Source organism: Caloenas nicobarica, chromosome 6 (genome assembly GCF_036013445.1).
Source record: "Caloenas nicobarica isolate bCalNic1 chromosome 6, bCalNic1.hap1, whole genome shotgun sequence".
Classification (NCBI taxonomy): Eukaryota; Metazoa; Chordata; class Aves; order Columbiformes; family Columbidae; genus Caloenas; species Caloenas nicobarica.
The window spans coordinates 33,923,924-33,936,970 of record NC_088250.1 but is presented as its reverse complement, the minus strand read 5'-3'; positions in this window follow the sequence as shown (position 1 = coordinate 33,936,970).

Sequence of the window (13,047 nt, the reverse complement as noted above, 5' to 3'; positions counted from 1 at the left end):
ATATGATGGCTGTTTAGGGCTGCTTTGATCTTCCAGGGTTTACTTGGAAACATTTGTACAGAAAAGGTGTTCTGGCTGTTAGTTCTTTCCAAAAAAAGCCCTGATTTGCTTGTGTTTAACCTGTGGGATTTTAAAGACTATCTACAAAATATTTTATAATGGTTGCTTACAATTTTTCTGGTCGTAAGAGAAGAGGAAAGGATTAAACAAAATTAAGTAAGGCCTTCAGGCTTGAAAAAGAAAGATCGGAAGAGCAAAATATCAAAACAAGTGAATTCTAATCTAGCTGACAGTTCTAACTGCACAGGCAGACTGATGAATGGTTGGTGTGTATATGTGCATATATATGACTTTCTAGTACATTTGTCACTAATACTAAAAATCAAATATTGCTTGAAACGAAGCAGACTCATTTAAAAATGAAGAGAGATGAGACTAACATGGCTTGCAAATAGCTGCGTGAATAAATTGCATGAAAAATACAGGAAAAAGGGCATTGGTGACTCTGGAGTAATGAGAACCTTGGTAATGCTGAGAAAACAGAAACGTATATATTGGCACGTAAACATAACAGCAAGAATGATGAGAGCATATCAGTGATAGGGCCCAATGGGAAATTATCTAGCACTATGCTGTTGATTTTTTTTTTTTTTTTTTTAAAATGTAATTCCATTTCTAAAATTAGGAGGTATTTAAGTGCCTATATATTTGATTAAATGGACAAAAAAGCCCCATGAATCTGGCTGGAAAGGGATCAATCTGTTACCTAGTATGATTCTATACTAAGTGTTAAAATAGTAAAATGCATGTCAGAGAATAAGTTCTGGAATAATATAGGAAAAATATACGCATGAGGAACGAACCGTTTGAGTTCAGTGGTTTGAGCTCCCGTGTCCTATTGAGTATAACATAATACTCGCCATACTAAACAACTGTCCTGGCTAGCATACCTGTTGCTGACTATACTGACATTATTATTTCATGTAAGCCGGTGAAATGAATACTTGTGTTGCCTTCTTGCATATTCTCAGCCTCCTCCTGTCATTTAGGACTGATCTGAACAATGCACTGAGACACTTGTCCTGTGGCTTAGTTGAGTTCCAGAAGTGATGGAGGATGGCCTAGATGACCTAAATACGGCTATTGTATCTCAAATATGTGTAATTCCATTAGAAGTGTTTTTCTTTCTATGATTGAGCTATATAGCGATGTCTGTAATCTGTGTTCTTCCATCTTGTCCTGAATGAAGTATAGATGCTATCTGGGAAGCAACTACCCTCATGGTTTTGCTCCCTCGCTGCAGTTTTATTTCTGGGACCTCCATTTAGTTTTCCCCAATATAATTTGTCCAAACATGACATTTGTCTGCTATCTCCAGAACCCAGCTTTTACATTTACAGAGAGTTTAGCATTAAGGACTAAACCAAGGCTCATATCATTCTGATTTTGTGCTTATCACCACAGTCCATCCCTTTTCCATGAAAGTAAACTGTTGCAGATGTCTGGCACATACTGGAACAATCTTGAAATATCACCGGGTAAAGACACTTTTATCTGCTTGCTTTTTGTACATTTTCTGATAAACACACAGGATTTGTCACTTTATTATTTTAACTAATTTTAGTGCATTTATATTAGAAAGTACAATCATGCATTAGGGAGTGAATGCTGTATTGCATTAGCATATAATTTATGTTGTTCCTTCAGCATCAGGAATGTTATGTTTCCTCAGATTTACCACTGAACTTACTCATCTTCTGTGGTAGTGTTTTGTGGTGGTGGTGTGTGTGGTGGTTTTTTGGTTGTTTTTCTGATTACTCTGTTATGACTAGTGCTTTTATCAGAACTTCACTATTAGTCATCTTTCTGGCATCTTGTTCTCTGGCTTTTCTTTTTAAGTTCAGTAATCCTGCAGGTATAGCAATAAAGGCAGCAGAAAAATTACACTTCATAAGTGGGCAGGTAGGCAGGGCAGAATTTTGGCCAAACTGTCCAGTTTTGGTTTAAAGTGTCATAATCCTTCGGACATTGGCATAACAAAATTACTGAATTTTCTCAGTTGCTGTTGCCACAATGACCTTAACGTTCATGACTGATGTAATGATTATTGACTTCCCTGAGGTACAGGTTAAATGCTGTAAACACTAGAAATATGAGCCAATATTAGCATTGACACATGTTTGTAGCATTGATTTTTACATCTTCTCAGCCCAGCTTGCAATATATTTGTTTGCAGAGTTGTTAACCTGGCAAAGCCATAGGTATTTATTTTTGGCCATAATGCTGAGATAAAATGTTAGTGGGAAACTCACTGAGAAGCTTCTCTTTTTAGCTGTCTTCCCTACATCATTTTCCTCCTTTCCTTTCTAATTTGCAGTCTGTTTCTTTTACTGTCTACACCTTCCCTGCTGACTGAGCACAGGCACACTGGAACAGACTGATGTCAATCAAGCCTATTATTTGTTTCTGGTGACCTGTGCCATGGATCTTGTGTACTCTGTGATATTTTTATTTTATTGCCGGCCTTGATGTTTGCCAGAGAACCATGTTGCTACACAAATGCATTAAGAAATCTTAGCTTTCAATTAGAAGAAAAGGGGTTTGGACCTTTCAGTTATGTAGAAATAATTTTGAATACAAATTGAAGGTGAACTGCAGCAGCTCTGTGTGCGTGAGTCTGCTGGCATTGTAAAGCAACAAAAACGTCTTTATACTTCAGGGAGGTTTGACTGCAAACTGTAATGGTTGTATTATGGATATCTCCATGACCACAGCATCCAACTTTTTCCTTGGACTTTCAGCACATAATTTCTTCTATTCAGGAATCGCACACCTACTGTAGTGACAGTGGCCAAGAGACAGCAATCCCTTGGCATTTTTGTTTCACCTTCAAAGACTCTTTGTGCAGATACCTTCAAGCTCTTGCTGACAAAACCTTTCTGCTTCCCTGTTGGATGTCCTTGTGTTGCATCTCGCAGATTAAAAGGGAGCTAAACTTGGAGAATTTTGTAAACTTTATTGAGATTACTCATTTTATGACCTTCTGTCTGTTGAGGGCAGATGTCTTTGTTACCAGCAGGCCTTTCTACAAAACATGAGCTACAAGTATGAAATGAATAAATAAAAAACTGTCTACCTCTACCCCTTAAAATGTAATGGTTATAAAGAATAATGTCTCTTGTTTCCCTGTGAGGAACCTCATGTAGGTGCTGGGTTCCTTGAGATAATTTACTTCTTGATAAAGTTCTTGAGCTCTATATGACACTGTGATCCACTTGAAAGCCTGTTGGCCCCAAAACGCATGTCCCATTAAATAAGACCTCGTTATAAGCAACAGCATGCCAGAAGAGCAGTCCTACAGGTTAAATGATTTTACTCAAAGGTGCAGAGAATGAAGCCTTCTTGCCAAAACAGCTGATGTGAGCTGTTGGGTGTGTTGGTGTGGACTGTGATTTCAGACTTTGTTCTTTTCTAGAGGTATGAAAAAGGAACAATCCCTGCTCTTCTCCAAAGATAGTGAGTTGAGTGTGCATGTTTGAGGGAGACGCATATACAAAGGGCAGAAAATAATGCTTTTTATACTTTTATATGTATTTTTGTGCCAAAGCAGGACACCAGTCTGCTTATAGCGCACAATCACTTTACTGCCATTTATTGCAAAGTATTTCTTTCTGCTTAGGCTGATGAATGCTGAGTCCTGAATGGATTGTCCGTTTTCTTGATGAAGTAAATGGAGATTGTCAATAAGTGAAGCAGAGATAAGATAGATAGTGGCTTGTTAGCGATTTGGGAGTGAGGTGATATGGCACAATAGATTAATGTTTTGCCTTCATTTGTTGACATTTAATCTCTAGGCTTTGGTTTGTATTCCGTACACAAAGTAACTGAAAATCTCTCCCATTTGATACTTTTGAAGGTGACTTGCAACCGGCTTCACTGCTCTTTAGCATTTCCTTTTTTTAATAGGTGTTTTAATCGGTGTTTCTGAAAACTGATGTAATTTCATGATTTTCTCCTCAGAGATATCAGTAATTATGACTCCAGAGTATACCTTTTCATTTTTGACCTCCGTCGTCCCACCAGTCTGGTCAGAAGCTTGTAGTTTTGTTTATTATTCACTGTACCGCCTGCAATTCTCTAGTGGCCACTTGTCCTTTCTTGCAGTACTCTTGCATCTAACAAGTGAGTGGGCTGTTCCATTTCTGGACATAGGATGTCAGCCAGCATCTACTGGCTTTCCAGCTATATGGAGCAAAACTTCAAGGCATTATTTGCTGTTTCAGATAATCCTGAAGTCCTTGTAAAGAGAAATATTATTCATCGATATCTTGCTATACCTGTTGAGTCTGAGGACTTTCTGGTTTCCAAGTGTCCATGTGAAGGAATGAAGATAAGTCCTGTGAAATGGACAGAGCCTTTCTGTGTAAATATTTCTCACACACAACGCTGAAAGATATAGGAGAATGCATAAGAGCAAAATTACAGCTGTGTATATGAATCTCATGATGATCTAGGGTTGTACTGTTTTCTGAGATGCTATAAATAAGTATGATGCTGAGCTGGTAATGAGTTCAAGCTGGGAGACACAGCACTTCTACTTAGAACTGCTGCCGGAAGCATCCCCGGTATCCGTTTTGTAGAACATAACCATTACAGGTGCATTTGAGAGAGAAGCCATCCTAAGATCACTGGTAATCAAAGTTTTATTCAAAAAAAGTGTGCAGTCTGGGCAGTAATAACTGCGTGAGTGCAGCCTCCTTACTCCTGTACCAACAAGCTTCATTAAGCTCTAGAGAGTTTACATCAAATTCTGAACTAGAGAGAGCAATTAACTCTGCTGGTCTGCTGAAAGGTACCAGCCCTGTTGATGTATTGGATGATGACCCTCCTCTTCTGAGACCTGCCCCTGCCATTATGAGATTTCCTACTTGGCAGTGACGTGATAACCTGTTACACCACAGGAGCAGAGGCTGGAAAGCAGAGAGCAAGGCTGGGAAGGGGCTCTGGGACAGCAGGCAGAGAGGGAGAGGGAGCCATACAGTGCTTCCTCTTCCCATAATATCTTCCTCGCACAAATGACGATGAGAATAACAACTGTTCCTATCCAGAACACAATTGTCTTTACCACTGCCAAGATCTTACACGCACAACAGATCCCTAAGAAATGGGGTGGCAAAATCAGGAAACCAATTTTCTCTGCTGGTGCAGAACAGCCTTGTGCAGAACACTGCTGCAATGTGTGTTGCTTAGAGCTAATGTTCTTATTCATTCAGAAAATATCAGTTGAGTCATAGAGCTACTTCATTCATTTATTTCCTAGTGATGGAAACAGACCCCCAGATGTTATCTTGTCTTAATACAAAATAAATTAATGAAGGCTGCATGCTCTGGGTCAACATAAAAAATAACATTTTGCTTTTTCCTTTGAAAACACCTAGTACTTGAATCTTTTTAATTTAACCAAAGTTTCTCAACCATGTCTGTACTTTCTATAGCAGATTTTTGTGTAGTTAATATGCATAACCATATTTGATTATTAATTCATCTATTCTCTCCTAAATCAACTTCTTGTGTGCAGAAGAATGCTAATAGATTTTGTTTCTAAATCTTCTAATGTACCATGGAAAAGTCTGCTACGTGGCTGACTTCTGCCTCTTCAATATTTAAATTAGTTTACCTCCATCTGCACAATTGATTTGCATGACCATTGTTTGGATATGTAGCTACATGGCTATTGCTAATACTGCAAAATCCCATAATCGCCAGAAAGAGCCTGCAAAATCTCTTAAGAGACTAGTTAAAATAAAACTTCATGAGTTCTCCACTCAGTTCTGCTTGACTTGTTTTTAGAAAACATAGGTCACATTCTTTTGTTTGTTTGTTTGTAGCAGTATATATTCACCATATCCTCAATGGCTTCAGATTTATCTTGACCTCCCTGAAATTAAAATTTATTATAGATCTCCTAGGCAGCCTTTCCTCTAGTTTCTAGGAAGGTCAGTTAGGATACTTGTTTCCATTTATCATCCCTCAGGACTTTGTTAGGTTTTAAGTTCAGCACTGTTTCCTCTATTCCCAGAGCCAATTGTAATGATGATTTCCACAGAGTACCTGAAAAGTTATGCAGAGAGCAGTTTTCTCTTTCTTAAGCTGCTTGCTGCTATATTCTATGTTCTCTCTACTCCAGCCTTTCATAGGGTTGCTCATCTGCCTAGAGGTTGGAGAAGACCAGCTCCGACATCTTCTTGTTGCCTTCTTTATAGTTTCCCCAGGTTAATTAGTATATTTGTCCTTTTGATACTGATAATATTTGCTGGTACCTGCTATTATCAGAGAAGTGGAGGGCACGACTTGGCTGCTAAGTACTGCTCTTTTCCTCTGCCTGTCCCTGATCCAGCATCAAGATTTAATCAGAGCTGATAGAATCCATTACCTGTTTCTAGTCTCAAAACAAACCTTTTTGCCTTTGATACTACCAGTGTACTCGGAGTGGCTCACACACACAGTATGTTAAATAATGATGTTACATGAGTTGTGTCTAGCTGCTCAGACTCCCCAGTAATAAAATCACCAGTTCAAACTCAGTCGTAGACACTTTGAGTTGTTATGTGCTTAAGTTCTGTTCCAAAAGTAGATATGAAACCTTAAGCAGTGTCATTTAGCAGTATGTGTTCAGCACTCTGAAAAGGATCCTCCTTCGAGGACTTCTTCCTCTGTTAGCCAAAGTGCCATCTGAAAAGTAGGATAAGGAGGTGTGGTGCTTTTCATGTGTTCTGCATTGTCAGTTCGATTTCTGTTCTAGCTTTTTTTAATAGCACTACCTGCAAAAATTCTGAATTAAATTACTTTTGTATAAAAGTTCTTTAATTTGTCTCTTTTGGGTTTTGGTTTCTGAGTGCTGTTGGTTTTGTGTGTGTGTTTGTGTGGATTTGGTTTTTTTTATATTCTTTAAATATCTTTTTTTTTTCTGCAGTTGTTGCCCCAATCTGATTAGGTGGACTAACTTGAGTCAGATGGCTGTATACAGCTGGAGTCAGAGAACACAGCTGTTGGAGTCTAGACACCTATCACACTATTGCATTTCCTGTAGGAGAGCCAAAATAGGAAGAAAACAGCATTCTAAAGTAGGTTTTGCTCCAGTGCTGGTATGATAAACAAACTCTGCCAAAATAGTTGTGATGCTGATTACAGGAAGGCTTGCAAAAAAGAACAAAAAAGGTCACTTGCTGCCTTCTTGTGTTGTTCATGACTCATTAATCAGAATGCAGAGTCTGCATTTATAATTTCTCTCATCAGACAGTGAAGTCTTGAAGGGAGCAGGAACCATTGGAGTATATAACAGATTTAATACCAAAATGGCTAAACACATGTCAATTCAGTGTAAATCAGAGATTTGTGGAGGTCACGCTTTCCTGCAGCAGGGTAGAGAGGCAGGACTCCCATACACTCCTTGGCAGTTGATTTAAAGTTGAATTGCTGTTTCAGTGAAAACTGTTAGTCCTCTGACCTTTGAGGTCGGTGCTGTGATGCAGCGGCATATAGATAAGGAAGAGAGGAAAAACTTAAAGGAATGTGGATATTATTTTAAAGTTTCAAACTATCCTTTCTGTAAAAGAAGGTAAATCTCATCCAGATGGCATTTTTTAAGACCTATTTCACTAATTGAGGCTTTGGAAGTTGCTTAGATGATGCCTTACTGGGTCCTTTGATGTGGACGAGTAGCTGGCTACAGTGTGCTTTAGGACGTGCAGAGGCTAGATACATAAATTTCAGTTTATATTTGGGCTTGGTTCGCATTTTTTATTTCTGCTGTGGCTATGTCAGGCTTTGCAGCCTAACAAGCACCCGAGCAACCTTCTGAGGTTCATGCCAACTAAGCTGTGTGATTCTGTGACAACGTTTTTATTTCACATTAAAAGTGGAGCAAGAATTTTAGGGAAAAAAGGAGGTGGTTATGAAATGTGAATTGATTAAGGACTCATGTTTGAGCAAAAGACATTTACAGAGAATTAACGCTTTAATCTTTTAACGTAAGTGCTCTGTTCCCTGCAATGAGTTCAGAGTGTGCATTTAGTAGGCTATATGTCTCTAATGTGGTTCAGTAATATGGCTGCATGGATAAAATGATTTTAGAGGATCTTCATGAGGACCAGTTTAATGTGTCTGACTGCTGCCAATTTTAATTTGTACACACTCATATATATATATATACAGGGACAAATATAGATCTACATTTTATTGTTCCTGGTTATTTTGAAAAGAAAATTCTTGTTTTCGTAGCAAGGAGAGTCCCCGAGGACCTGCTGGACTTCAAGTCTATTACGAGATCATGGGTTGAACAGACCTTAGTGAAGATGCTGTTGTATGTTGACATTCAAACATGTTTTCTCATCTCAGTTTGGCCTGTTCCTTTGATTTTGCTGCTTGCTGTTCTAAATATTTGCTTGGCTGTTTGCACAGATCCTTTCAAAGAAATATATAAGTCCAGCTAGCTCAGATCCAATTATGGCAGGAGCCTGCTGCTCTTCCAACATATTTGCTTCAACAATGTAGGAATAAGATAAATAACATAAATGATATGTTAAACTGATTTTTATGTTTACGAGCATCTACATACACAGTCTGAATAAAGAAATCTAGATAGCAGGAAAGGTATCAGTATGTGTTCTTTCCCTTGCCTACCATTCAAACTTTGCTGACTGTGGGGTTGAGGCTGCTAATTCACTGGGGAGATCCACCTGCAGAGCTCTCTGCTTGTCCACTTCCCTGCTGCTTTTTGAACTGCAGGTAACATGTGAGTGTCTGCAGCTGCCACTGGATTGAATGAGGGGAATTTTTCTGAAGGAACCCGGGTGACTGGGAGGTTTGCAGGTGTCAAGTCCGTGCATGGAGAGGCAGGTTGCAGGTCACCTCGAAGCTCAGGGTCTGATGTCCGTATTTCCCCCACCGAGTGCATGGAGTACAGTCTGCCAACAGGTCCCCTCTTGCAGCAGGCAGTATTGTATGTGTTCTGTAAGATTGGTTCAAAATGGGAAAAAAAAAATCCTTTGAAGATTCTCACAGTTGGGAAGATGGCAAGCAAGCTTTTCACAAACAGTTGGCAAGCTATTCTAGTTGTTATATGCATTATTTTAACCTAATATTGCTTATACCTACTAGACAAAATTCAGCATTACATTATAATGAATAGGGTATCTGTTGTATGTGTTTATGAAAGTTTTTTTTCTCCTTTTCAGTACTACAGAGGAATAGATAATATTTTCAAGAGTAATTACTAAGCTTAGTCATTTGTGTCACATGATTTATAGAAAATTATAGAAATCAATTTAATAAATGAAAATCACATTTAGATCTCATTTTTAAAAAAATCATCTTTTGCTTTATCTTTCACTCTGATTCTGATCTCAGGTTTTATCATAGCTGCATTCTCATTTCAGTAATAATTATTCTTGACTCTGCACAATACATGAAGGTTCAGAATTGGGTCTGAGTTCTGTAAGCTACAACAAAATGACAGTCTGAAAGCTAAATCCTTTTCTCAGGATCAAGCAGCAATACTTCCTTTCCAGTATAGTTAAATCTAGCTATTCAGATAATCAAAGCAGTATAGGAGCAATGTTTTAAGTACTGTTGAAAATGTGTGGGTTTTTTCAGTGTTTACTAGGGATGCCCAGTGCAGGGCACTGTGCTGGTGACTATTCTGAGCAATAACTTCCAGAGAGGAATTCCTGACATGAGCCGTGATCTGTGGAAAGATCTACGTGCTGAAAAGCTGTTGATGTGCAGGCTGGTGTACTGTCCTTTAGATAGATGTGGAGAGTTATTGCAAAGATTTGTGTTGGGTTTTTTGTTGTCTATGGTTGTTTTTTTTGTTTGTTTGTTTTAATTGGAAGTATATTTTAAAATTTCTATGTATGCTTAAGAACTGGTTCTTAGTTAAGGTAATAGAAGTCACTTAGAAAAGCTGGGATGGTAAAGTTTTGACATACCTAAAACACAAGAGTTTTGTAGATGAAGCTGCATACCTGAACTGCTTCCATACACAAATTATGCAAGATGTAAGGCATCAAACAACCTCCTTCAGCTCCATCCTTCTGCAGTTTTGAGGTTTTAACAAATCAAATTCATTTCACAAATGAATGAAACTGCTTAAAGTTCTTTGATGTGCAAACCTTTGGAAACAGTGAATATCTTTTTATGTTCTCATTGATGCACTAATCAGCTAAAGGACAGACACATGTTTTATTATAAGAACAAACAAAGTGCATCTGCTTGAGGGATCAGAGAGAAAGTTACAAGGTTTGACAGCTGTAGACTACTTCTAAAACAGGCTGGACTAAAATTAAATTTTACAGAACAAGAGCTGTTACTGTTGTGATAATCAGTTTTCATCTAAATAACAATATTTGCACCAAGGACATCTCTTAAATACTGACATTTTAATAAGGTATCTTCATGTTTGCATTCAGGCAGTAATGTAGTAGAGCTACAAATGCTCTATCAAGATCTAAAAATTGATTTTGTTGTATGTCAGGAGAATATAAATGAGATAAAAAGAAATTAAAATGCCAAGGTTGAATAATTAAAAAAAGTGGGAGCATAGTGATGAGAAAAACATCATGGTATCTTATCTACCTTACATTGACTTAAGCTCCACAAAGTTAAAATGTTAATCTTGTCCATATGTTCTAGTAAATTTACTAAGTCTATTTTTCAAGAAACACGATTTTTCTACTAAACATATTCTTCAAAGTAATTTTTTTTAAAAAATTCTTATTCCTGAAGTAAATAACTCTACTTCTAATGCATCTGTAGGGCAGTGTTTGGACAGTAATGCTATTCAGCAGGGGTGTCGAACTCATTTTCGCAGGTGCCACATCAGCCTTGCGGTTGCCTTCAAAGGGACAAATGTAATTTTAGGACTATATAAATGTAGGAATAGTTTTTTAAAACATTCTATGTATTTCTGAAATATGCTGTCAATGACTTCACGCACATCGAGAAGAAGAGACCTAATAAAAAGTGGCAGCTGAAAACTAATATTCCAAACTGTCATCAACTAATTAATTTTCTCATTCGTATTCTAACTACACTCCCAACTCACATGGATTGCTGCCAGGGAACTCGACAATAAAATGTTCATTTAAAATTCCTAACAATAAGAAAATATTGAAAGGTTGGGAATAACCAGTCTAGCTTTGGATGAACCAAGTGTATTTAGTCTGAATTCTATATTTGCAAGTATGCAAGAGTCTGACCATCACTTTGAAATAATGGTAGAACTATAGCATGTGAGATTGCCTTATATTTTAGGACAAATGGAGTTGTCCATCACACCATGTTAGCATAATTCTAGACTTTGAGAATTTGCTGGGGTTTTTTGTCATGTCTTTAAGAATATCAGACAAACAAGTTGTTCATCATACGCTTAAAATAGAATATTGCTTACGTTAAGTGATTTATACAGAGGCTGGAAACTTGGTATCCACCTGCGAGTTGTCATATTAATCTGCAGATATTGAATTCAGTAACGTGATTTTTTTAATGTACTGGTGTACCTAAAGGTGCAACTACCGAGATGTATCAGAAAACATCTAAGGACCTAATTCCCTAAATACAGAAGTACTGTAGAAACTCCTTGAGACATTACCTGAATCACTAAATATCTGTAGAACTCCAACACTACCACCCATTTAATTGTAGATTGCCAGAGCCCGTCTGTGTTCTTACTTTCCTCTGTGAAATCCCATTCATTTAATTATGCAGTGGATAAAATTTATACTCATTTAGGTACATGATACCTGGAATTATGCACTGGTGTTCATCAGGAAACCTATCTGTAGAGTTTCTGCACTGGTAACTTTTGCAGAATGGTTTCTTGTGTTGTTTTGCTGTCTGGTTAAACAATATATTTGTGAGAGTAGCATTGTGCTGAGATCTCGTGTAACACCGTAAAAATACACCAACAAACAAATATATTTTCTCACATAGCAAGGAGAAAAATCACCTAACTTTTTGTAAGATGCTGCTTGGTTTGGAAATTGAAAAATCGCTTGAAACTATGCTAAGAATTGGAAGTAAATGAAATGGAAATACAATATATTATAATGAGACAGATGTGGGCTCATTTTCCCTAGTGCAGGTTCATGGACTGTGCATTCACTTGGTCCGCCTGACATTTAAATTTGAGTAAATTCAGTGGTTTATAAGAAAAGCATCTGTTGTTGGAATGACAATAGCAAGATACAATACCAAGGAAAAGGAATCTAATTGTTATTAGATATTACACCAGAATGTCAATGAAGGGGCTTTCATTGTGTTGAGATTCTGGCATCAGCCTGGATATTAAATTGGCCAGCTCATCAGGGAATATAGCACATTAGTGAGTGATTCAGCTGTGACTGAGTGTGTGCATTAAAATGCGTGGCTTAGAAAGTTTCTAATGCCATAAATCAAGAAAAGACTTAATACACAACACATTCCTGAAGGGAATATAATATAAATTAGTGTGCTTTACTTCTACTAAGTTTAACCTTTAATCACATTACACTCAACATTTAATTTTGTATAATGATCATTTTATTGTCATATTTGCTGTCCACTCTATAGCACAGGTACAACCTTGAATTTTTACCATATATTCAACCCAAGCAAGCTGTAAAGCCTGCAGCTTTACAGCTTCTGGTTTAAGATGTCTATTTGGGCATGTTCAGCGACTGAATAGTGGGGGTTGCTGTTAATGACTTTTAATTAAATCAAAAAGCTCTGAGATCGTAAACCTGCTGACTTCATTTCCTTTTTTCCAGTGTACTTCAAAAAAGTAATTACTGTACTGCACATACAGGCAAATCTTGTAAAATGCCCCGAAGACGCAACTCAAAATTAAGACTTCTGGTAATGAATAGAGTCAGTAATGTTTTTCAGTAAAGAAATGAACCAAAAGTTTGTATATTCTTCAAAGCACATTTGGGAATGATTTTTATTTCTGTTACATTTTGAAAAAAAAGTTCACAAGAGCTTGCATTTTGAGTTGTGGAGAAGGTTAAA